Source organism: Delphinapterus leucas, chromosome 1 (genome assembly GCF_059928025.1).
Source record: "Delphinapterus leucas isolate spDelLeu-1000000601 "Yukka" chromosome 1, BTC_Dleu_Yukka2, whole genome shotgun sequence".
NCBI classification, from domain to species: domain Eukaryota; kingdom Metazoa; phylum Chordata; class Mammalia; order Artiodactyla; family Monodontidae; genus Delphinapterus; species Delphinapterus leucas.
The window spans coordinates 46,567,422-46,592,995 of NC_143129.1; the positions used below are offsets into that span (position 1 = coordinate 46,567,422).

General features: G+C 42.1%; 1 protein-coding gene across 1 annotated transcript in view; it reads left to right on the top strand.

The window, feature by feature from the left end:
* PPP2R5A (protein phosphatase 2 regulatory subunit B'alpha) overlaps nucleotides 1–25,574 on the top strand; it is a 183,345-nt gene that overhangs the window by 15,061 nt on the left and 142,710 nt on the right. Inside the window, exon 2 of the mRNA XM_089909469.1 lies at nucleotides 24,521–24,649. The gene's annotated coding sequence lies outside the window, so the exon portion shown is untranslated. The remainder of the gene's footprint in view (nucleotides 1–24,520; nucleotides 24,650–25,574) is intronic.

Sequence of the window (25,574 nt, forward strand, 5' to 3'; positions counted from 1 at the left end):
TAGTCTGAAGTCAGCAGCCTGATTCCTCCAGCTCTGTTTTTCTTTCTCAAGATTGCTTTGGCTATTCAGGGTCTTTTGTGTTTCCATGCAAATTGGAAATATTTTGTTCTAGTTCCATGAAAAAATGCCATTGGTAGTTTGATAGGGATTGCATTGAATCTGTAGATTGCTTTGGGTAGTATAGTCATTTTAACAATGTTGATTCTTCCAATCCAAGAACATGGTATATCTCTCAATCTCCCATATACTTTAAATCATCTCTAGATGACTTATAATAACTAATGCAATGTAAATGCTATAGAAATAGTTGTAAATACAGTGTAAATGCTATGGAAATAGTTGCTGACATGCAGCAAATTCAAGTTTTGTTTTTTGGAAATTTCTGGAATTTTTTTTCTCGAGTATTTTCTATCCAAGTTTGGTTGAATCTTTGGATATGGAACTTGAAGAAACAGAAGGCTGACTGTATTAACAATACTTACCTTGCAGGTTTCTCTGAGGATTAAGTGAGTCAATGGGTATAAAGTGCTTAGAACAGTGTTGGCATGTAAGTATCAGGTAATGCTGTCTGTTATCATCATTATGACGATATAGTTCACAATCTCCTCCTGGTGTTTTTCCCAATATATCATCTATAAAAAGTGTCCTGAAGTCAGATGTGTCTGAGAAATCAACAAACAATGGGGAAGCTTTTTTGAAAGAGTTTTGAGCAGGGAGAGTCCGCCTCTAGTGTTGTACTTTCTCTGCAGATGTGCCGGCCAAAGTGGCCATTTCCTTCCTTTGTTCCTTACCTCATTTGTCCGGCTGGAATATTATGTTTTTGGCACGTTCTGACTTTTAGGGGGAAAAGGGTGAAGTTACACATTCAACCATATAATATTGTAGATCTCGACTCCACCTCATCGTCTTTTTCAAAGGCAGCGAATTATATAAGTAAAAACAGACATCTAATGAATATAGCACTTACTTATGCATTCAATTGCATTTGCATTTCAAGTAAAATTTTAATTTCTTAACAAATGCCTATCTCTATTCCATGGTTATATTTTTAATGGTCATTTTCTTCCTAACTTGTGGTATATCACAGTTATTGACTGTATTTGCCCTCCAATTAAGCTAAAATAGTTTAGCCCATCACCCACCTTAACTTGTACCCTCATATGTTCCTCATATGTTTTCATATGAGGAACCCTCATATGTTTTCAACTTGCTACTCTTTTTTTTTTTTTTTTTTTGCGGTACGCGGGCCTCTCACTGTTGTGGCCTCTCCCGTTGCGGAGCACAGGCTCCGGACGCGCAGGCTCAGTGGCCATGGCTCACGGGCCCAGCCGCTCTGCAGCATGTGGGATCTTCCTGGACCAGGGCACGAACCCGTGTCTCCTGCATCGGCAGGCGGACTCTCAACCACTGCGCCACCAGAGAAGCCCAACTTGCTACTCTTATTTCAGTGCTTGGTACTATACACAGACTATTTTTTTTTTCTTTCAGTTTTTAATTGTGGTAAAATACATATAACATCAAATTTATCATCTTAACCGTTTTAAGTGTACAGTTCAGTATGGACTGTATTTTTATTGTTAATGCTTGTTTTATGGACCTGCCTGCTTTTAACTTGTGGACTGTGTAAACCCAATGTATACATATCTATTGAAAAGAAAAAAAAAAGTCCTCAGATGCCTGGTAACAACATCCAGAAGGAATGTGTGCAAAGTTTTTCTTTGCTTCCTTTTTTTCTTTTAATGGTCTAGGTCTGTTCCACAGGAAAAGGCTTGGTTTTCTAAGAAAATCTTGATAAACTGGATAATGGTAATTGTTCTCTTAAACCTACCTGATCAGCTAATAATACTTTCTGTTACCCTGATACTTTAGTTTTTGAACAAAAGATAAACATCTCTTTGGTTCTTTCGGCCTTCTGGTGAGGAAAGAACTGGTTCCTGTTTGGTCCAGAAGGGAACCAGGCAGGGAGTCAGCAAAATGCACAGTGTCCCAGGGCATGCTGGGAAGGGGATTCAGGGAGGCCCTGGGCCATGCCTGATAGCTGCTTCCCTGGACTCCTCTCTATAGCTCTGTGCTCAGCTAGACACTGTCACTCACACAGCTCTGCCTGTGAAGGGTCTACAGCAGCCGGATCAGGAAAGTGAGGTGCACGTATATATTAAAAGCAGTTCAAGGCCATAGTTAAGTGGCAAATGAACAATACAGATAGTAAAGTAAGAAACTCTGTGGTTGGAGGGTTAGAAAAAGCTTCATGGGAGAAGTGGGATTCTTGAGGCACCTTGAAAGAATAGACAGAATATTGGAGAAACAGAGGGAGAATTAAGGGCCTGCTGCTCAGGAAGTCTAAAAGCAGAGAAGGAAATGAACAGGGCATGTTGAGAAAACTTGTATCTCCCCAAACCACTTTACTATGAATTTTCACCTTGTCTTGACCTTGAGTTGATTGGATGGGCTTTCACCAGTTGCAAAGTCTGTTTTTTTGCTTTCACCTCTTCTCGAATCCTTAACACAGCTTCTAGCATTTACCTTTTTATATTTCTGTGGATGAAAAATAGATCTGTCTTTTTCCTTTTTTGGACACTGGCTTCCTGAGGGTAGAGGTCATGGCCGTGATGGGCGACAGTGTTTCTGGGAAAAATACAAGGAGCTGTTCCTTGCCTGAATCTGGCATGTACCCAAGGTTAGACTTCTCTCCCAGGAAGAGATGCCTGAGAGTGGTGTTGGGGAGCGTCTTCAGACACTTCTGGGGTGCCTGTGACTACGGAACTTTGGGAAGGATCTCCCCCATCACTGGCCGTGAGCTTCTCCTGACAGAGATCACATGTGGAGTTTCTGTGTTTATCCAACAGCAACACTGACCAGCCTCAGGGTTGGCACTGGCTGACACCTGGACCCTGAAGGCATTGATCAACTTTGTAGTCACTCCTGACCCTCTGGGGTCTCCATCTGGTTACTCAGCTTATCCTGATCACAGTGGTTTAGCTAAGAAGAAAGGGCTTCTGGGCAGAATGCCATTAGGAAGATTGTCCCTCAGGAAACAACACACCCTTTTATTTATGGTCTTTTCCTTTTCCCCCATCAAATCAGATTTTGCTTTCTCACACTACTTAGGTGAAAGAGACAAAGACTTGCATTTAATATGTAAAAGCTGTAGCTCGCATCTCAATTGCTATTATCCTAACAAAAAGACTTCTTTCAGTGCTTTAAAATCCTTTAGCTATTTACTTTCATTGCGTGGGTTACATTTACCTATTTTTTGTTACTAGTTTTATATAGCATAATCACAAGGAAAGGGAAGCAGTTGTATACCACTATTTTTTTTTCTAGTTAGTCATCCCATTGCATTTTTGTTAAAAAAAAAAAGAAGAAGAAAATTCTACCTGGATTTTATGTAAAGGAATTGAAAATAAGTATAAGCTTTGAATTTAAAAAATAACTATTTTTTATCTTTTTTTTTTCTTATTTTTTACCTTACTTTCCAAGACACGTGATAAAATCACTGACACAGACAAGTATAAAAGCCTTATATGCCCTAAATTTCTTTTGGTTTCCTTATCTGTAAAATGAAAGTTTACCCTGAATAGATTAAAAGAGATTTTAAAAGTTTCCTTCTAGTTTAATATTTATGGTTTACAGGAAGATATGGTGCTGTTTCTGTTGGAAATTCAAGGTGGTAATATCACTTTAAAAAAAAGAATAAAAAAGGAATAGAGGGAGAGACAAAAATTTGGCCTGAAGTAGATTGGGGATCACCACTTAAGACCTTAAGACCCCCGGTTCTGAAAATGGTCAGCATTAGTGTGAACAGAAGTCAGCAGTCCTCCCACAGGGTCACTGTATATGGAGTTTAAAATCTGCAGCCAAGGGTTTTGAGGCAAGTAACAAAAGTGTGTGAAGTGGTGGAGTGAGAGCCCAAGGGGAGTGGTAGGAGCCATAGTCAATAGGAGAGCTCCTGACCCCTACCTAAAACTATGTAAATTAAAAACTATGAAGCACTGGGTTGCCCAAAACACACAAACAAATCTGTGGCTGTGTTTGGTCCACAGGCTACTAGCTTCCCACTCTTAAATTCAAATCCAGCCAATCTCTTTATTTTTCAAGTAAAAATCTGAGGTCCAGAGAGAGGCAGTAATTTGCCTGAAGTCATACAGCTATTTAGTGGTGTAACAAGAACGAGAAGCCAGGTTTCTTGATTCCCAAGTCAGTGTTCTTCCATCCGATTATCCCCCAACTTAGATCTGTTCAAATCTACTGATTGTCAACACAGAATGGGTTATGGTCTTATCTGAAAATTGGTTATAACAATACCTACTCTTAAAAGTAAAAGGAGATCTCTGCTAAAGTTACTTTTAAAAAGTGTTGACACATTATCAAGTCATTATTGAATCATGAATACTCTGGAACAGTCCCATCCAACAGCCACATAGGTAACTGAAAGTTTTCTAGTAGCCACATTTAACCAAAGTCAACATATGTGTCAAAAATATTATCATTTCAACATGTAATACATATAAGGATTATTAATGAGGCATTTATATTCCTTTTTTAATACAAATCTTTAAAATCGGATGTGTATTTTACGCTTACAGCATATCTTAATTTGGCCAGTCACATTTCAAGTGCTCGGTAGCCACTGTGGCTACCATATTGGACAGTGGAGTTCTAGAAGCTTCTTTATGTTCCAGTCTCACCCGGCGGAAAGCCAGCCATAGCAAAAAGTCCCCAGAGGTTTGTCTCTTTTAAGCCTCCTATTGCTAGTTAATTAAATCCCTAAGCAACGGCTGAGTCATTGTAACTGCGGAAGACAGTTTAAGAAATCTGTCTTAAAGCCAAGAACGTAGCTCCCCGCCTTAAAGGAGGAAGAGTCTGCATTGAATCAGGTGCCCTTGTGTGGGAGGGGAGAAGACAAGTCATTGACACCAATTGAGGAAAGCAGATAAGAGAAATGGGTCCCATTAGGGTCACTGTTTCCCTCCAGGACACTATAAAGGAGAGTCTACAGTGCTTTACTCACTTTGTCCTCACAACCTATCCAGAGGTGGGTACTACATTGTTCCCATTGTGTGGAGGAGGAAACAGAGGCACAAAGACATCATGGAGCTTGCCTGAGGTCTTGTAGCTAGTAATCAGCAGAGCTTGTGCTCAACACCTAGATCTGATGGACTTCAACAACTAGTTTTTAACCACTAGACTATACTTGGGGTATTCTCACACCATCTCCAAATACCCAGGAGTACCACATGGATATTTGCATAAAAGTGTGCATAAGTGTTTAGTGTTTACATATAATTTGTTATTGTCTATATGACTGAATGGCCTATTTTCAGGCAAATTTTAATCTAAAATAGTATCACTGCTTCGCAATAAAGTGGTAGTTTCTTGGGTTTTTTTAATCAAAGTATAGTTGCTGTACAATATTATATAAGTTCCAGGTGTACAATATAGTGATTCACAATTTTTAAAGTTTATACTCCATTTATAGTTATAAAATATTGGCTATATTCCCCATGTTGTACAATATATCCTTGTAACTTATTTTATACCTAATAGTTTGTACCTCTTACCCATCTACCCCTGTATTGCCCCTCCCCCTTTCCCTTAAAGTGATCTTAGTCTATTCCTTGTCACCCACCTACTGTTTCTGGTGGACTCTTGGAAGCAAAACTGTATAAGGGGAGACACAGAGAGCAAAGACGTAGGAGGTAGATTCCAGGAGTCAGGGGGGCTGGTTATCAGCAGAGGAGTGGGAATATCTATAACATCTGATTTGAGGTGGGAGAGGAGGGAAATATCAAAAATTTTGTTTGTCTATTAATTTTTCCTCCTACAATATCTACTATTAGAAGGGATGCTGTTACTTGAAATCACACAATGTCCATGACCCAAATGTGGCTTCAGCAAAGATTATATTTGGTTACTTCCCAATATTCTTGGAGATGGTGGCCAGCACTGGTGCAAATGGGGGCAGCCTAAAGAAGGGAGCCATTCACAGCGTCAGCCTGGGGGTGTCCTGAAGTCGAATGAGAATAACTCGGGTGTTATTTACAGCTTCAGACTCCAGAGCATGAAAGGCTCCAGGCCGCTTTAGCAACAGAAACCTCCAGGACATCCCCGGCCTGACTGTGGTCTGTGAATGGCTCCCTCCTTTGGGCTGCCTTCACAGCGCTCTCCTCACCTCTCGACTGTGTACTTACTGAAACCCCTAGCCCAGTGCCTAGCACATAATAGGTGCCTAGTACCTTTGAACCACAACACTTTGAACCCACTGGTGAAACCACTTTACAAAGAATAAAAGCTGTCATTCATACGCTTCTTTATAGAGCATTTTTGTAAAGCTAATTTCTTTAATTGTCACAACTTCTTTGATTGTGGGGCGGGAAAGGAAAATCTTATATTTTCTTGGAAATAAGTAAACAAACTGAGGTTCAGAGGGCTTAAGTAAATGGCCCAAGGTTCATGCAGTTATTAAGTAGAAGACCTGTCTCTTGAATTCGAGTTTCTGATTCCAAATCCCAAGTGTTTCCCTTGGCCTGGGGGAGGAGTTGGAAAGCTGCTGGTTCCTCGTCCCACCACCCCTCCTTTGCCCTCTGCTCAGTCAAGCCAGAGATGGACAGAGCCACCCTTCTCTTAAGTGATTCTCCTCTGGCTCAGCATCCATGACTGAGGACCATCTTGGTGCCAGGTACTAGGCTAAGTGCCAGGGCTGTAAAGAGGAATAAGACAGGTGAGGAACTCCCATTCCACTAGGGGTTCCTGGATGTTTCTGCTGCACACCTGGAAGAGAAATGGGGTGCATGTGCTCTTGGAAACAGGGCAGGAGGCAGCAATGGTCAGAATAAAGGCAAAATGTCAACAAGAGCCCCAAGCTGAGAAAAATCATAATGTGAACAACAAAGAGACAACTGCAAAGAAAGCTGAAATTGAGTTCCAAGCTCCCCACCCCACGCCATTCCCAATATCCCCTAAGAATGTCTTGTGGTTAGAAAGGTCTTGGTAAATATAGGCCATATCTTGAGCAAGTTGACCCCAAGAGCAGAGGGGGACATATCCCCTTTGAGGGCTTCCTCCTCACCTGGACAGATGGGGAACTACTGCTGGCGTGCTGGGGTGGGAGATGAAAAGGGGATGCAGTGTCTGTCATATCTATTGACTAAGCCTCAGAACCTCTTCTGGTTCTGGTTTGGCTGTGTGTTATTGGTTTTGTGTCACAATGTGTGTGAATCTGTTTGTGAATTTAATCCTGAGAATTAGATCATTCCGTCACAAGACTGTAACTCAGGGAGCAACTGTAGGGAGACATCAAAGAGACGCTGCCCCTGGTTGGGTGGCTGGATGAAGGGGAACCCCACCAACAAAAACAACCACAGAGCTTGCCTCGCTCTTCAATAGAGTGCAGCCCAGGTGAGATATTTTTGTTCCGCTGGCCAGGAGGGAATACCCCATAGGCTAACTGGAAGGCTCCTAACTTCCAGAAATGGACAGGAGTTTATTTTTCAGTAAGGAAGAAGCCAATGGACTGCTCCCCACTGCCTGTCTCTGCCCTGCCCAGCTTCCCTACTACTGACACCTCTGAGCTGGACACCAGAGGCTGCAGGATTAGCCACTACTCCATATGGCCTCCCCACTTGTTCTGCCACATCTTAACAGGGTCTCCTGGAGAAAGTATCTTCCCTCCGGTGAAATGAATTGACTAGTAGGAATACTTCTCTAACCACAGGGCTGAGGTTGATAGGATATTTTGAGACAAACAAAATTTTCAACATTTCCCTCCTCTCCCACCTCAAATCAGATGCCACAGATATGCCAGCTTTTCTGCTGATAGCTAGCTCTGCTGATTCCTGGCATTTACCTCCTACTTCTTTGCTCTCTGTGTCCCCCCAACCCATCCACCCACACAGTTTGCTTCCAGGAGTCCACCAGAAACAGTGAGTGGGAGAAAAGGAAGAGCAAAGAAAAAGATTAAGCAACTACTACTGTATCGGGAAGCAGTGATACTGTTTTAGATTGAAATTTAGACCACTGAGTCATGTTGACAATAATAAATAGTATTAGCTGAGACTTGCTTTTACCAATGGGCCAGGCACTAGTTCAAGTAATTTACAAATGTAACTCATTTAATCTTTACAAGAAGCCCACCAGGTAGGTTGTATTACTATTCTCATTTTCCACATGAGGACACCGAGGCGTGGAAGGTTTGAGTAACTTGGCCCAAGTCTCTCAGATTTGCGTGTTGGGGCCATACATGCTTTGAACCCTGGCATTCTTGCGCCAAAGAAAATAGGGCAAGCAGCTACTTTGGGAGCAGCCTCTAGGATAGCAGTGGACTCTGCCCAGGAGGAGGGGCAGCACGCTCTGAATGACCTCTCACTGATCACCACCTCTTCTCCAATTTGCTCTCCAGGATTACCAGGTCATTAGTGGTTTTCCAAGGGATGAGGAAGAAGGGGACTTTCCACTTTTATTTATGTTTTTAATTTTTATTAGAGTATAGTTGATTTACAGTGTTGTGTTAGTTTCAGGTGTACAGCAAAGTGAATCAGTTATAGATATATATATACATATCCAATTTTTTTTTTTTTTTTTTGCGGTACGTGGGCCTCTCACTGTTGTGGCCTCTCCCATTGCGGAGCACAGGCTCCGGACGCGCAGGCTCAGCGGCCACGGCTCACGGGCCCAGCCGCTCCGTGGCATGTGGGATCTTCCCGGATCGGGGCACGAAACCGCGTCCCCTGCATCGGCAGGCGGACTCTCAACCACTGCGCCACCAGGGAAGCCCTTTTTTTTCCTTTAGATTCTTTTCCCATGTAGGCCATTACAGAGTATTGAGTAGATTTCCCTGTGCTATACAACAGGTTATTATTAGTTATCTATTTTATATACAGTAGTGTGTTTATGTCAGTCCCAATTTTCCAGTGTATCCCTCCCCGCCCCAACCCCTGGTAGGGGACTTTCCACTTTTTTTTTTTTTTTTTTTTTAACATCTTCATTGGGGAGGACTTTCCACTTTTTATTCCATTTTGTTATACTTCTTGTTATAAGGACAACTTTTATATATATATATATATATATGTAAGTGTAGTTGATTTACAATGTTTCAGGTGCACAGCAAAGTTATTCAGTTCTATATATATTTATATATGTATATTCTTTTTTAGATTCTTTTCCGTTACAAGTTATTACAAGATATTGAATATAGTTTCCTGTGCTATATAGTAGGTCCTTGTTGTTTATCTATTTTATGTATAGTAGTGTGTATCTGTTAATCCCAAATCCCTAATTTATCCCTCTTCCACTTTCCTCTTTGGTAACCATAAGTTTGTTTTCTATGTCTGTTTATGTTTTGTAAATAAGTTCATTTGTATCATATTTTAGACTCCACATATAAATGATATCATATGGCATTCGTCTTTGTCTGACTTACTTAGCTTATCATGATAATCTCTAGGTCCATCCATGGTGCTGCAAACGGCATTATTTCATTCATTTTTATGGCTGAGCAATATTCCATTGTATATATGTACCACAACTTCTTCAACCAGTTGTCTATTGATGGGCACCTGGGTTGCTTCCATGTCTCGGCTATTGTAAATAATGCTGCTATGAACATTGAGGTGCATGTATCTTTTCAAATTAGAATTTTTGTCTTTTCTGCATATATGCCCAGGAGTGGGATTGCTGGATCATATGCTAACTCTATTTTTTAGTTTTTTAAGGAAATTCCAGACTGTTCTCCATAGTGGCTGCACCAATTTACATTCCCACCAACAGTGTAGGAGGGTTAAAGACAACTTTTTTTTTCTTTTTTTTTTTCTTTTTTTGCCACACCATGCAGCTTGTGGGATCTTAGTTCAATCCCGACCAGGGATTGAACTTGGGCCCTCAGCAATGAGAGCTTGGAGTCCTAACCACAGGACCACGAGGGGATTCCCAAGGACACCTTTTTTTAAAAAGGTAAAATCATGACTCTCCTACAGATATAAAATGAACACATGTTAAAAATTGTTTAAACACATTATTAATGAGAGAACTAGGCAGATGTTACAACTGACTCAAAGGAATCCAAAGGACGACACGTTTATAGATCAGGAATATAGCAAAGAATTTGCAAATGGGTGGGAGCAGGGAATGTTGTTCCTCCACTGGACAGAATTTATTTGAATGTCCATAGGTGAGAATTATTATTTTGTACTTTTGCAAAGTACAAAATATTGCAAAGAATTTGCAAATGGGTGGGAGCAGGGAATGTTGTCCCTCCACTGGACAGAATTCATTTGAATGTCCATAGGTGAGAATTATTATTTTGTACTGCTATCAGTTCTCTACTATCTACAGGGTTATACAATAGATCAAAGGCAATGAAAGGCTAGAATCAAATAATCCTAAATGGTATGCTTTAAACAATGCATAGTTTTTGATTGGAGACACAGTTTTTTGGTTTTTGGGGGTTTTGCTATTCCAAATTTCCTCATATTCTGCTTTGCTAGAATCTTTACAGGATGTATATATTGATGTATTATTTGAGTAATTAATATATGTTAACTGTATTTTTTTTAAAAAGAATCCAAGCCAATACCCTCTTCATTCTCTCACCTTTTTTCTACCCCCAAGACGTCTTTCTTTTCCTCATCCCTCTGATACTAAACGTATTTAATTTATATTCTGGTTTGATAATTCCCATATCTGAAGTCTCTGTAATATGATTCTTCTGTTGGTTGTTTCTTTTAACTCTCACTCAAGGCATTTTATTTCCTTGTATGTTTTATCATCTGGTTTTTTTATTTTTAATAAATTTATTTATTTATTTTTGGCTGTGTTGGGTCTTCGTTGCTGTGCGCAGGCTTTCCCACTGCAATTCAGCTCTGCAGAAGTCCAGCTTTGTGCTGGGGTATGTGATCTGATCCTTAAGCTTCTGTGGCCCTCTGGTTGCTAGAAACTGACAGATTTCGCATCAGGGTGCCTCTGGCTTTAGTGCTCACTTACCTCTCTAGATTTGCTATTGCTTTGATTTTTTTGCCTCTTAGTTTTTCCTTTTCTCTCCGTGTGTGCTGGCGGGAGGTGGGGGGGCGGGGATACAGGCACACCAGCTCAGCAATACATTTTTAAAATTTAAAAACATTTTTGAGGGCTTCCCTGGTGGCACAGTGGTTAAGAATCTGCCTGCCAACGCAGGGGACACGGGTTCGAGCCCTGGTCTGGGAGGATCACACATGCCACGGAACAACTAAGCCCGTGCACCACAACTACTGAGTCTGCGCTCTAGAGCCCACGAGCCACAACTACTGAGCCCGCGCGCTCGAGAGCCTGTGCTCCGCAACAAGAGAAGCCCGTGCACCGCAACGAAGAGTGGCCCCCCTCGCCGCAAATAGAGAGAGCCTGCGTGCAGCAATGAAGACCCAACACAGCCAAAAATAAGAAATAAATATAAAGTTTAAAAATTAAAATAAAAACATGTTTGAGTATTTTTAGATATTTTGGTTATTTGGTAATGACAGGATTTTTAAGAATGTCTAGTCCACCGTACTGTGGGAAATAGAAGTTATCTGTTATTCCTAAAGTAGTAGCATATGGTAATAATATAAACCTGGGATTTGGACTAGTTCATCCAAAATGGCTGCTATTTGCCAGGCACTGTACTAGACATTGTGGACAAAATTCTGCCCTTGCCCTCAGGTAGATGCCTGGTCCCATCTCCTTCATGAAGTCAGAAGTGGACTGAATTGGGGCTAAGCTACTTACTAGGTGTATTAACTTAAATACATTTATTAACCTATAAAAAGGAGATATATTCCTTATGGACAATGGTGAAGACCAGGTAGACTAACCTATGGATATCAGTCAGAACGATTTCTGATGCAAGCAGCAGAACCTCCAATTTAATATGATTTAAGCAATAAGAAAATTATCATATCACTTACTAGGAAGTCCAGAGTTATCCCAGGCTCCAGGGGAGAATATTAGGACTCTTGGCTCTGCCCTCCTCTATGTGCTGCCATTCATCCTGATGCTGATAACAAGACGAATGCACGCAATTTCAGGAATCTCATCCCCACAAAATACCCAGAGAGAAAAGCCATCTCTTTCCGTGTCTCTTTCCCAGAACCTTCCTCCTCTCCCCTCAGAAAGACTTCCCTTCATGCTTTATTGGCTAGAATTATATCACATGACCTCTCCTAAGCCAGTCAATGTCAAGGGAAATGGAAATATCATGACTGGTTTAGACTGATTAACACTTGCCTTTGGAAATGGGGAATAGGGTCACCTTTCTCTGAGCCTCAGAAAGAAAGAATAGATGGACAAAACTGGGGTTCTGTCAACAAGGAAGAAAGAGAGAAATGCAAGTTGAGTAGGCCACCAACAGTTTCCACGGCAGCCTGCAAATGCCCAGGGCAATGATGGCCACCTGGCAGGTGCATGTCCAAGAAAGGTTAGTTACCAGTTCTCTCAAGTACCCCCAAACCAAATCTATACAAGCTGGTTTGAGGGCAACATCTTAATGCAATTCTCCACTTAGAAGGCAAGTCATCTGAGGGGGCCAATGAAAAATTTTCAAAAGCTTGAGATTAGACAGTCTCCAGAAGGGGATGCCAGCTCTACATACCTTGCTGCCTGCTACAGAGCACAGCACAGCACATGGCCAAGCCGGTGTTCTTGGGTTGATCAGGTCCCCCTTCTGCTCTCCTCTGTGTTGGTGGGTCCCTGAGCCTCCATACAGCCTTCGTTCCATAACTGGCAAAGAAAGTCTTGTCTGGATAGAGCCCCCTGTCCCCCACGGCACACACACACCAGGCCTGGGAGGGATGATACCCAGCCCTGTCCTTTCATTTCAAATAAAATACAATAAATATGAAAATAGAAAAACCCAGACAGACAAAAAGCAGACTTAGAAAGACAGAATAAGGAAAACACACACATTTTCACAAAAGCAAGAGAGAATAAAAGGAGGCAAAGGAACCATCTCTGGGTCCACTGGAGCTCTGGGGAATCTGGAGTTTTGTTTTGTTTTTTTAATTACTTTTTAGATTTAAAGATGTATTTCTTATCCCCCCCCTTCCTAATAGCTGTCTTTTCAGCAGTTCCTTTATTCATCTGGAGACGGAAAGATGAACAAAGGATCTTTCCTCCTCAAGAAACACCCCCTCCTTCCTTGTCTCCACACCCCTGTCCTAGGAATCCATGACTCCAGGAAACGTTTTCAGATAAAACAATTCCAGTTCCTGGAAAATCTTAAGGCTTTACTCTGTGGCTTTGCAATGGCCTGGCCTGTGACTTACAAATGAAATAGATATACTAAGAGATAGTAACACCTTTTATGTAATTACTAGTCACTTTTTCTTCCCCAAGTTCAGACTCCTCAATCAACAATGATGAAGGTTGGAATGGATTAGTGGTTTTCAAACTGTATCTGTGTGTGTGTGTGTGTGTGTGTGCGCGTGTGTGCATGTGTATATGCGTGTGGATTTAAACAACAGAACATCTTTTAGAATTATGCTATTTTATGTGGAACCCCAACATAAAAAACCAGGTAAAAGCAGATGTGCTTTTGTTGAAAGGAGGGTGGGAATGGTGAGGGTAAGTGAAGTAAGTGAAGGAGGAGTGTCTTTAAAGGCCCCATTCTTGGCCCCGGCAGCCCCTTGAAGTACTGCCCCAAAGCTGGGTCTTCCCAGGGCCATTCGACAACCACTGGCCTAGCTGTTCTCTATGGTCCCTTCTTGTCTAAAATACTAAGGTTCTGCTCTTTCTTTCCCAAAAGAAAGTCTGATTCTTCCCTTCTAGATTCACACGGTAGCACAACACAACTTCCGTAGACATGAATTAGGAGAAAATATAGCGTTCCCTTCCTAATACCATTTCTCTCTTTTTCTTTCTGTAATTTTGAAAAAAAAAATTCTAATAGAGGGAATAATATATATATACAGGGTATAATATATTATAATATATAATATAATATAATAACACCTACCATCCACTATCAGAAAATTACAATTTAACGTATTTGTCTCAGATAACTTTTTTAAAGCAAAGAAATAAAACCTGGTAGATAAAGGTAAATTCTCTTAGTTCATCTCCCCCATCGTATTTTCTCCCTTCTCTCCTCATATAAACACAATCATGCCTGAATACTGACCCCCTAAAGATGTTCAGGTCCTAGTTCCCTAGAAGCTGTGGATACACTGCCTTACATGGCAAAGGGGAACTTGCAGATGTAACTAAATTAAAGATTTTGAAATTGGGGGATTATTCTGGATTATTCTGCTAGGCCCAATGTAATCACAAATATCTTTACTAGAAGGAGGGTCAGAGTCAAAGAAGGACATGTAGTGATAGAAGAAGAAGTTGGTGTGGTGTGGCCAAGAGCCAAGGAACGTGGGCAGCCTCTAGGAGCTGGAAAAGGCAAGAATTCTCCCCTAGAACCTCCAGAAGGAACACAGCCCTGCTGACCCACTGTAGGCGTCTACCTTGAAAACTGTAAGATAACAAAGTTGTATTCTTGAAAGTTACTGAGTTTGTGCTAATTTGTTATAGCAGCAACAGGAAACTAATACAATGGGTTAAGCAAGTTTCCATCTGGTCCATGTTTTTATACTTGAACTAGATGGATAGGTAGGTAGGTAGGAAGATAGATAGATAGATAGATAGATAGATAGATAGATAGATAGATAGATAGATGAGAGATAGAGAGATAGAAAGAAATAGAGAAAATAATTTTGTTTTATGTATTTTCTATACTCACTTCATGTTTTTGAGAATCTATCCATTTGATACATGAATATCTAGTTCATCCAGTTTAAATGCTATATAGCATTTTGTCATATGAATATATCATAGTTTATTTATGTAGTTCTCTCAAATGGGTATTAGGATGTTTAAAATTTTTCACAGCAATAAACATCCTTGCTCATATTTCCTCACACACATCTCTCCTTGTACACATATATGAAGGTCTACTAGAATATATATCTAGAATTTTCAGATTATAGATTTCCCCCAGCCTCCAGATTATACTTAGCATATGTGCCCAGACTCTGACAGGGGCTACCTCTGGGGAAGGGAATAGGATTTTGGGGGAAGGATGGGGAGGAAAACATTCTTATTTACCTTAATTCTTTGATGTTTGTAATTTTTTACAGGTATATATTACTGCGGTTAAAAAAAAACCATTATTCAGGTGTTTAGGTTATAAACATGGAATTTTTATGTGGAACCTAAAATATGATACAAATGAACTTACTTACAAAACAGAAACAGACTCACAGACATAGAAAACACATTTATGGTTGCCAAATGGGAAAGGGGGTGGGGGAGGGATAAATTAGGAGTTTGGAATTGGCAGATGTAAGCTACTGTGTATAAAATAGATAAACAACAAGGTCCTACTGTATAGCACAGGGAACTATATTTAATATCTTGCAATAAACCATACTGAAAAGAATATGAATATATATATATATCACTTTGCTGTATACCAGAAACTAACACATTATAAATCAACTATACTTCAATTTTTAAAAAATTGAAATATTCATTTATATTAAATAGGAGATTTCACATAAAAATCTGAAGTTCCAACTTCTCTTGAAATACTGGAAGATCTGGAAACAGTGGACCTACGTTTTCACTTGACAATAATTGGCAGGAGCAAAGTTGGGCTGTCACCTAAGTGGAACAAGTGTTCTCTTGTTTTGCCATGGTCCCCACCTTGTTCTATTGCCTTACACCTGGCCCATATTACTCATTCATTTTATCTCCTAGCCTTCTGTAGGCATTTGAATTTGCCATCCCAGCTAGAGTTGCCAGATTAAAAAATAGAACTTTAGTTAAATTTGAACTTCAGATAATCAACAAATAATTTTTTAGTATATGTCCCAAAGAATGATGAACATCCTGGATTTTTATTTGCTAAATCTGTCAACTCTAACTCCAGGTCCCCAGCTCTCAATAGCCTGGCCTCTTGATTCCAACTATCTCCCACTGATCTCCTTTACAGGCTCTATCTTCTGGCTAAACCAGACTGCTCACCAGTTTCCTGAACATGTTATTTTCATTCTTCTCCTGTCTTGGAGATCCTACCTCTCTTCCTCTACGGTCACTTAAGATTAAATCAATGCCCTTCAAGACCAAGTTGAAGTTCCACCCCTGCAGAAATTTTCTCTGCCTTGGGGATCATATCTTCCTTCCAATTCCCATAGCATGATTGGTAGAACTCACTTAGAATTCATCATTTTGAACTTCAGTGATACTATCTTATCTTTTTGCATATGAAACATTTCCCCAACTAGATTATAGCCTCTGAGTTTTTATTTATTATTGTACCCCTAGTGCCTAACAAATGCTTTGCACATAGGAGGGAGTTGATATGAGTGCATAAGTGTAAGATGTAAGGACGATGTATCAGATAGCTTTTCATAACAAACTATCCCAAAACTTAATGACTTAGCATATATTTATTACAGCTCATGATTCTGTGGGTTGGTTGAGTGGTTCTCCTGGTCTCAGCTGGTTTGGTTGTGGCTAGATGATCTGGGGCCTCAAGTGGCATGCGGGAGCAAAGGGTATGGCCCGAGCCTCTTTCCGTGTGGCGCCTCGCATCCTCAAGGGGGCAGGGCCAAGCTTGTTCACGTGGTGGCAAAGGGTTCCCACCAGGGAGAGCCTCCACTGTGTCAAATTTACTCTTGTCCCATTCGCCAAAGGTCGTCCGGCCAAGCCCAGATTCAACAAATGGCAAGACAAGAACAACTTAGAGGCTCTTAGCTCAACAGTCTACCTCAGATGATAACGAGAACCCAGCTTCCAGTGTGCTTAGAAATTCATCTCAGTTAAAGAAGCATGCTTATACTAACATGAACAGTAACAATCCCAGTCAAATTCTTAGCATGGTGGCGGCTTTTCAGACACTTTCACAATCAGTCACGCTTTGGCAGCCTCCAGCCCAGGACTCACACGACCTCCTTTTAGATGTATGTTTTTGAGGGCAATCACCTCCAATAGAGGTTGGCTTCATCAAAATTTAAAATCTGATCCCTAGTGTAGTTTTAATCATCAAAAAAAATGTGTTTTTTTTAAAGGAAAGAAGAGAAATATCTTGGCAGCTTTTTCATCAGCACAACGATATAGTTTAATGCTATGAAATGCACGGCAATTTTTGAAGCCACTAAACCATCTACTGCGTGCACTAATGGCACTTAGAAAGAACTTTCAGCCTTTCCATTAAGATCTCCATATCTTACTAAGTATTTTCTTTAATTGTGAGAAAGCGTGGTCTTTATTGCTTCACTACATTAACCTGTTAAGGAAGATGATGGCATATGAATGGATGTAACTTCTATATTATTCTGACACTGTTCTTTCAGTTACCAATCAAATACGGCCTAATTTGCAGCCAGACACTTGTATTTTTTGCAGAGCAGAGTGTATACTTATCTGTTTCATTCTTTTTAACTGAGGTATACCACTTCTTCATATGAATATGCATTTGCCAACTGGTGGACATTTGGATTCCTTCTATTTTTTTTCCCAATTACAAACAGTGCTGCAAAAAATTTCCTTGCACATGGCTCTGAGGAAGTTTTTATAGGTTATGTTCCTAGAAGTATTACTGGGTCATAGGACATGAACATATTTAATGGAACATATACAGTAATTTGAGGAGCACTAGCACCATCATGATATTGGGTCAATTGATGGGGTTAGTTTAACTATCGATTTATTCATTTTTATGTCCTTTAATCATATTTTATAATTTTTTAAATAAAAGAATTGCACATTTCCATTGAGCTTACTTCCAGGTATTGTATGGGTTTTTTTGCTATTGTGACTGGGATCTTTTATAAGTCATATTTCCTAATTGATTTCTGCTGTGTTTTATGGTTATCCTATATCAATACAAATGTTAAACTCCTATTGATTCTAATAGTTTATGTACAGGTTTTCCAGGATTTTAAATACAACCATATGTGTAAATCCGCCCCCCCCAAAAAAAGGATATTTTCAAGCTTGGTCTCCACATATCAGTAAAACTGGGCTTCTTTTGATATGTGAAATGCCTTTCCCCAAGGGCCTTTCCCATGCTGTTTGCTCTGCCTGGAATGTTCCTCCCCACCTCCTTGCCAGGCTAATTATTACATTTCCTTCAAGTCCCTTTCTGAAGTGACTTCATGAGGGGAGCCTTTCCTGACTCTTCAGACCACATCAAGTCTCCTGTTCTGCGTGCTCAGAGCACCATGGGTGCTGCTTTCATAGGACCTCAAAACCATTGTTATGAATTTCTTTGCTGTGTATTTTTTTGTTTAATGTCATCTCTCCCTCTCAACAGAAAGAGCTCCAGGCCAGAGACTGGGTCTATCTTGAGTGGTGCTGAATCCTCAGCATCTAGCATCATGCTCAGCGTATAGTAGGTGCTCGGTATTGGAGGAATAAATGAACAAACACATGAATGAATGGCTGACAGTGTGCTCCCAATAGAACAGGACTGTTCTGAGTACTCTGACTCTGTCAGACTAGAAGGCCATGGAAAACTGCAATCTGTAGGGGAGATAAGAATGGGTTGTACAAAATTATTCGAGAACAACTCAGGAACAAATAGAAAGCTAAACACCAGATGCTGGACTGTAATTGCTGTGGGAGATCAGGAAGAAGGGCTCAGGATATGCCAGTGGTTACTGCAGGCTTCACATAGGAGGTAGCACTTGAACGAGGTCCAGAGAAGAAATAGGATTTTGATGGGATGAAATTAGGGAAGGAGGCTAATAAGTCAAGATTATGAGTTTGAGCCTCTGTAGCTCTTACTGTATTGGTATCCTCATAGGTTACTGATTACAAGAGGGACCAGGCAGGACAGTAAGTGGAGTCATTCCCACTATCACTGAAACAGCTCAAGAAGATTGTTTCAGAGGAGACTGCAAAGTCCAGTGTTGACCACATAAATAAAAAACAGGTCATTTAGAGACCAGACTCCTCTGAACCATTAAAAGAGAACAACGGTAAACATCTTTTACTCTTCTGGAAACCTTGTAGTCTGAATGATCTCTCTCTCTCTCTCTTGCTTGTCCTCTCTTTTGTGTTTAACTATGTATTATGAGAACTTCCAAACATACACAAAGAAAAGAGTACAAGAAACCCCATGATCAAGTTCAATGAGCATCAATACTTTGCCATATTTATTTCATCTCTCTCCCTCTCCAACTTTATGTTTGCCTCAAAGCATTTTAAAGCTAATCCTGGATACCATGTCATAACATTCTGAACCACATCAGTATGCATCTCTAAAGGACGTAAGAGCATTTTCTTACACAACCACAACACCTTTTTCACACCCAACAAAATAAAACGTACTTCCTCAATATCACTTAATACCCAATCCATATTCAATGTTTCCTGAACATCTAAAACATATTTTTTTGCACCTGGTTTATTTGAATCAGGATCTAAACAAGGTCCACACATTATATGAGTCGACACATTTCTTGAATCTCTTTTAATCTAGACAACTGTTAATTAAACAAGGAGGTCGTCAGACAGAGGTGGCTCTAACTCCGTGGCAGACCACAAAAGCAAACCAAAATCTAAGCCTGTAAATGCCTCAAGGTTATGAAATCAAAATGCTGAAGACAGCCAATCACAAACAGCTTATGGCTAGGCTTTAAGTCATAGCCAATCAAATAATTTCCTTTCTTTTCTTCCTCACTTTCTCTACATAAGTCCTTCCCCTGGTTCCTGACAACAGATCACTCCTAACCGCTACAGTTGGGCACTGCCCAACTGGAATTGATTTTTGCTCAAATAAATTTTTACAATGTTTACTGCGTCTCAGTTTCTTTTAACACTATGAATGTTCCCTTTTAGTTGGGACTTCTCTTTGCTGCCAACCACCTCAGGCTCACAGCCTTTATCTCACCCCTGGATGGGCAGGGAGCTGAGGGATTAGAAGATTTCAATATGGGGAGAGGGTGGATGGGACGGAGTGAGTAACAGAATCCTCAGATCTTACGGAAAAAAATTCCTAATGGGCTTCAGGGCAAACATTAAAATAAGAGACTCTTAACAACTAGAGTTGACCTGCACACTCCTAGCACCTAAGAATGACAAGAATTTACTGAGATTGTAAGAGGCTGATTCCTGTGAACAAAAGAGGGAGGGTGAGAGAAAGGAAATCTGGATGAACTGATAGACAATATACAAGCTCAGGCAGGACCAGCTACATAATTTGCAGGACCCAATGCAGAATAAAAATTCCAGAGCCCTGGTTCAAAAATTATCAGGAATTTCAAGATGGCATCAGGAGAGCATTAAAACCAAATGTGGAGCCCTTCTGAGCACAGGGCCCTGTGTGACAGCACAGCTGCATGCCCACCCATGAAGCTGGTCCTTGCATAGGTGGCAGAGTTAGGAGGCCCCAGGGAGTTGTTCTACCAGGCAAGATTTTTAACCAATCCGTGTCTCACTTGCATTTCAGAGACATGCCAAGACAGTGGGAATTGTTTCCATGTCAGGTGGCCACTACCAGGATATCAGACTCTTCAGGACGCTTAGGGGTGGTGAATGGCTTCGGGAGCATCACAGAGATGAGCGCTACGTGGATAATCACGGATAGTGATGGGTCTGCATCCCCTAGCCTTTATGATAGTCTGCATGAGCATGGGCTCTACAGGCAGAATGCCTGGCATCGCATGCAGGCTCTATCACTTACTGGTTACTGTGTAACCTTGGTCAAGTTACTTGACCTGTCTGTGCTTCAGTTTCCTCACCTATAAAATGGGGCTAATGAAAGTACCTTCCTGGGACTTCCCTGGTGGTCCAGTGGTTAAGACTCCACGCTCCCAATGCAGGGGACCCGGGTTCGATCCCTGGTCGGGGAACTAGAGCCCACATGCGGCAACTAAAAGATCCCACATGCCGCAATGAAGATCACACACACGACAACAATGATCCCCCGTGCTGCAACTAAGGCCGGTGCAGCCAAATAAAATTTTAAAATAAAGTACCTTCCTCATAGGGTTGTTTGAAGATTAAATTAGTATTTTCTGGCGCATGCCAAGCACTACATGTGTTAGACAAAACTAATCCAGAGGCTAGAGCTGAAAGGGCCCACACAGATCTCTGGTAGTGGTGGTTAACAGTCAGGACGAAGACCGACTCTGGTCTTCTAATGGACGGAGGCTATGCCTGGCATCTTTATCCTGCTCCCCAGCAACTTACACAATGGTCATTCACTCAATAAGTATTTATTCAGCCCCTACTATCTGCCAGGCACTTACTGACTGGAGAGTGGACCAGGCATGGTCCTTGGCCTTATAGAGCCGATTGTCTAGCACAGGGAGGGCTCCGCTGCAAAGTCAGCCCTGCCCAGGTCTGAGACCAGGCCTGTCTCCTGGTAGGAGGAAGAGGAGATGCCCTCAGCCTGTTTCCCACTAACGAGGCAGTTCTGTAGCTAGTATCTTGGTTTGACTTCAGTATCCTGATTCCCTGTTATCTATCTACCTTATGATATTCTATTTCGACCAAGCCCGTGCCTTATAATTCACCATTCCCCCTCTAAGATCCAACAAGTTATTTCCTGCCCTGGAACCTAGACACCTCCAGCTTGAGTTCCAATGCCTGCTGTTGAAACCCCAAGATGCTGTCAGCTGTCTGAATGACCCCCTCGGAGAGGCTCCTACGATCGTGGACTTGGTTAAGCCCACACTTGGTTAACAGTGATTATGTCACACTGTCCTTTCCAGGCTGGCCTGAACGCATGTGTGTCTATCTCCCCAGTAATTAGTCCGCAACCTTGCCCTGCCCTTAACTCCTGGCCATCCCTCGATTCGGAGCAGCTATGTGGATTTGCATCTTCATCTCACAAAGACTCAAGCCCAGCATCTGAAGGATACAGGCAGGGGAGGCTGTGGGAGCCCACTGAAGGGAAGACTTCTTCCCATCAACTAACAAAGTCTTGGCCCCCTGCCTTTGAGGGGTAGTTTGTGGCAGGGTGACATGGGAGGGTAAGGCCCGGTCATACGGGTGGAGGCAGGGTGGTGGGTAGAGACGCCAGCTGCTTTCCCATTGGCCCTACAGTCCTGAGGCCGTTTTGATGCTATTCTACGGCAGCTCAGCGACATTGTCTAGTTTACCACCATCCTGTCTAAAGGCCTCCAGGCAATTGGACTCTTCCATAGCTGGTGATAAAAAGTGGCAGGTGGGAGACAAGGGAGAGTTTTTCTGCATATCCTTCTCCTTCCCTAGATCTGCATTTTAGAATATCTGAAATGGTGAGACTGAAAAAAATTCTCTAAAGTCACTTTGAAAGAAGCAATGTAAATGAGCTTCCTCCCTAGGGCCACAGAGCCAAGGTAAGTTAGAAAGCTGCACGCCCTGTCTGTGAAGTATTATCAGGACAGCAGAGAGCCAGACCCCACAAGGGTTACCCTAAGAAAGTCGGAGAGGGACTTCAGTGTGTAAATCTAGGGTTGCCTCGGAATCCTGTGGCCCTGGGAAGAGAGAAAAGAGCCCAGCCTTGGGGGAGGCCAAGCAGGAGGACAGACAATGGGGAGGATGCCAGGGCACAGAGCCAGGACCTTTTCTCCTATTAGCCCTTTGCTTTCCTGCAACTTCCAAACGTTCAGCATTCATCCTCCAGAAACCCTGGGCTTCTGAATGGAGAACAAATGGAGCCAGTCTTTAGGCTAAATTTTTTCTATAATCTAAAAGATGTTAAAACAATTGATGTTGATGTCTTAGAGGACCAGTCGACAAATTAGTCAACAATATCTCCTAAACAAAACCAAAGGCTGGTGTGGGGAGGGAGGGAGTAAAAGATGTGACTTCCCGAAAGCATATTAGGGAGTGTGTGTGTGAATATGTGCGTGTGAGTGTGTGTGTGCGTGAGTGTGAGTGCTTGTGAGTGTGTGTATGTGTGTGTGTGTGAGAGAGTGTGAGTGTGTTGTGTGTGTGAGTGTGAATGTGTGTGAGTGTGCATGTGGTTTCTGGTATGTAGAGGGAGAGAGAGTGCTCTGGATGGGCTCCATTGAGGATGTGACATTTGAGCTGAGTCTTGAAGCCTCAGTTTAGTCTGTGGACTCAGAGGAAGGAGGAATAGCATCCTAGGTGGGGGAACAGCTAGTGAGAAGGTATTGTCAGGAGGCACAAATAAAAGACAGGGTGAGGGGCTTCCCTGGTGGCACAGTGGTTGAGAGTCCGCCTGCCGATGCAGGGGACACGGGTTCGTGCCCCGGTCTGGGAGGATCCCACATGCCGCGGAGCGGCTGGGCCCATGAGCCATGGCCACTGAGCCTGTGCGTCCAGAGCCTGTGCTCCGCGACGGGAGAGGCCACAACAGTGAGAGGCCCGCGTAATGCAAAAAAAAAAAAAAAAAAATCACTGGGAAAAGGGAGTCCTGGGGCTCAGAGAAGCCAGAGGAAGGGGACCAGTTTTGGGGGTGGTGGGTGAGGCTTTTAAATGAGGAGTTAGCAGTAGCTCATAGGATGCTCAGAGCTGTGTGGTGTGCAGGATGGATTAGAGGCAGGAGCATTCTTCGGGTCTAGGGAAACCATTAGGGGGAAATGCCCTGTGAAAGCTGTTTAACAAATACTTTCCCATTGCTCCATTTCTCCCCCCAGGAGCATCTTTCATTTGGGGATTGTTAAAATAGCTGTCATTTCTGTAGCTTTCTGTAGTTCGGGTGATGATTTCCCTTTTCTCTCAGTTGAAATGGATTCTGCTTCTCAGGAATCATCAGAGTTGACTTCAACTTTTTGTCTCCTGGGGGCTGCTTCAGAGTGTGTTGCCCCTGGTCTTTGGCAGAGGGAGGGTCTGTAACTGTCACAATGGTGTGAATTTTCTAGAAATATGTACTGAGATCAGCTGGCACAATTGCGCTGCTTTAAAAAAACAAAACAAAACAAAAACCTTCCCAGGGCAGTCCCCAAATTCTGCACAAGGGAACCCTTTGCCTCACGGCATAAATGGTTAATCCTGAGTTACTCAGCACACCCTACTAGATGGAGATTTTATGAGGTAACTCTACCCTCACAGGAAAAGCTAGACTGTAAGAAAAGGGCACTGAAGGAAGTGACTTTTGTTCTAATGCCAAACCCCTGGGAGACTGGTGTTTGGAATGTTTACATCCTCCTGACTTTTTACATGATTTCTCCAACTCTTAAATTTCATACACCAAGAGCAAAATAGAACTTGACCCTGGTTTATTACACGGTGGGTCTGCCAGCCTGGCTCTGGAACTGTGGCTTTGCCATGTGCATGGGCTGGTTAGTCAGGAGATGGGAGCAGAGGGCAAGTAAGGTTGAGGTCATGGTTGAAATTCCTATAGAGGCCATTGGCTGGGCACACCCCGCCCTTCACTCTCTCTGGCCCAGGTCATAAGGGGGAAAGAGGGTAGGGATGGCAGCCCAGCCCCACTTTCTTAACCCTCATTGCGTGTCCTGAATGGTGGGTTCGTTAATAGGAGCTTCAGACATAATGAGACCTTGATTAAGAAACCCTGTGGGAAGAAAACACCATTATATGTTTCAGCTGTGATTTTTTTACCCCCCAGACTTCATTAGTGACATGGAGCAGTGTTGATTGGAGCAACTTGTCTACTAAACAGAAAATACTTTGCTGCTCTGGACAGAAATACCTGCCTTACAGCTTCAGTTTGCCCCCAGTGTTGTAGGAATACAAGGTAAGGCCGTGCTTCCTCCCCACTTCCTCCTTCTCAGCCCTTTCTCCCACAGCGGTGGCCTCACCTCCCCTGGCAGCCCCTGGAGGCCTTTCTTCTCCCTATCAAAGCAGGAACGCTCAGAGTTGACTTCAACTTTTTGTCTCCTGAGGGCTGCTTCAGAGTATGTTGCCCCTGGTCTTTGGCCAAGGGAGGGTCTGTAGCTGTCACAGTGGTGTGAATTTTCCAGACATATGTACTGCGATCAGCTGGCACAATTGTGACTCTTGTTTGTACTCATACGTTGACAGATTGGTCTTCTTGGAAACGATTCAAGAGATGTCACCATCTCTTCAACTGAACGTTGCATTTCAACGTGTTTCCTGGGAGGACAGTGGTTAAGAGCTAGTGGCCTAGAAGCAGATCAAAGCCAGGTTGGGATCTGGCCCTGACAGTTACGAGCTCTGTGATGTGGGTTAAGTGCTTTCCCTCGCCAAACCTCAGTTTCCCCTCTCTGTGAAGGAAAACCCATAATGCAGTGTTGCTGTGAGGACGCATGCTAGCTCTCAGAATTTCCTGGCACCTGGTAAATGTTAGTTGTGATTACTGGTTGGCGAACTGACGCACAAACCGCTTTATTCTAAGTCCTTAGTGTAACAGCTAGCAAGTGGAGAGAATTTTTTCAGTTGATTGTATTAGCAAAAGTTTCAAATGTATGGAAAAGCTGAAAGGATAGTACAACTGACCCTCGAATCCCTCTCCTTGATTCTACAGTTGCTTACATTTTGCTGTATATATATATATATACATATATATATGTATGTATTTTTTTTCTGAACCCTTTCAAAGTAAGATATAGATGTGAGCCCTAAATACTCAAACATACCTCTCTTGAAAAATAAGGTTATTTTCCTACATATTCACAAGCATCTTTATTATACTCAAGAAA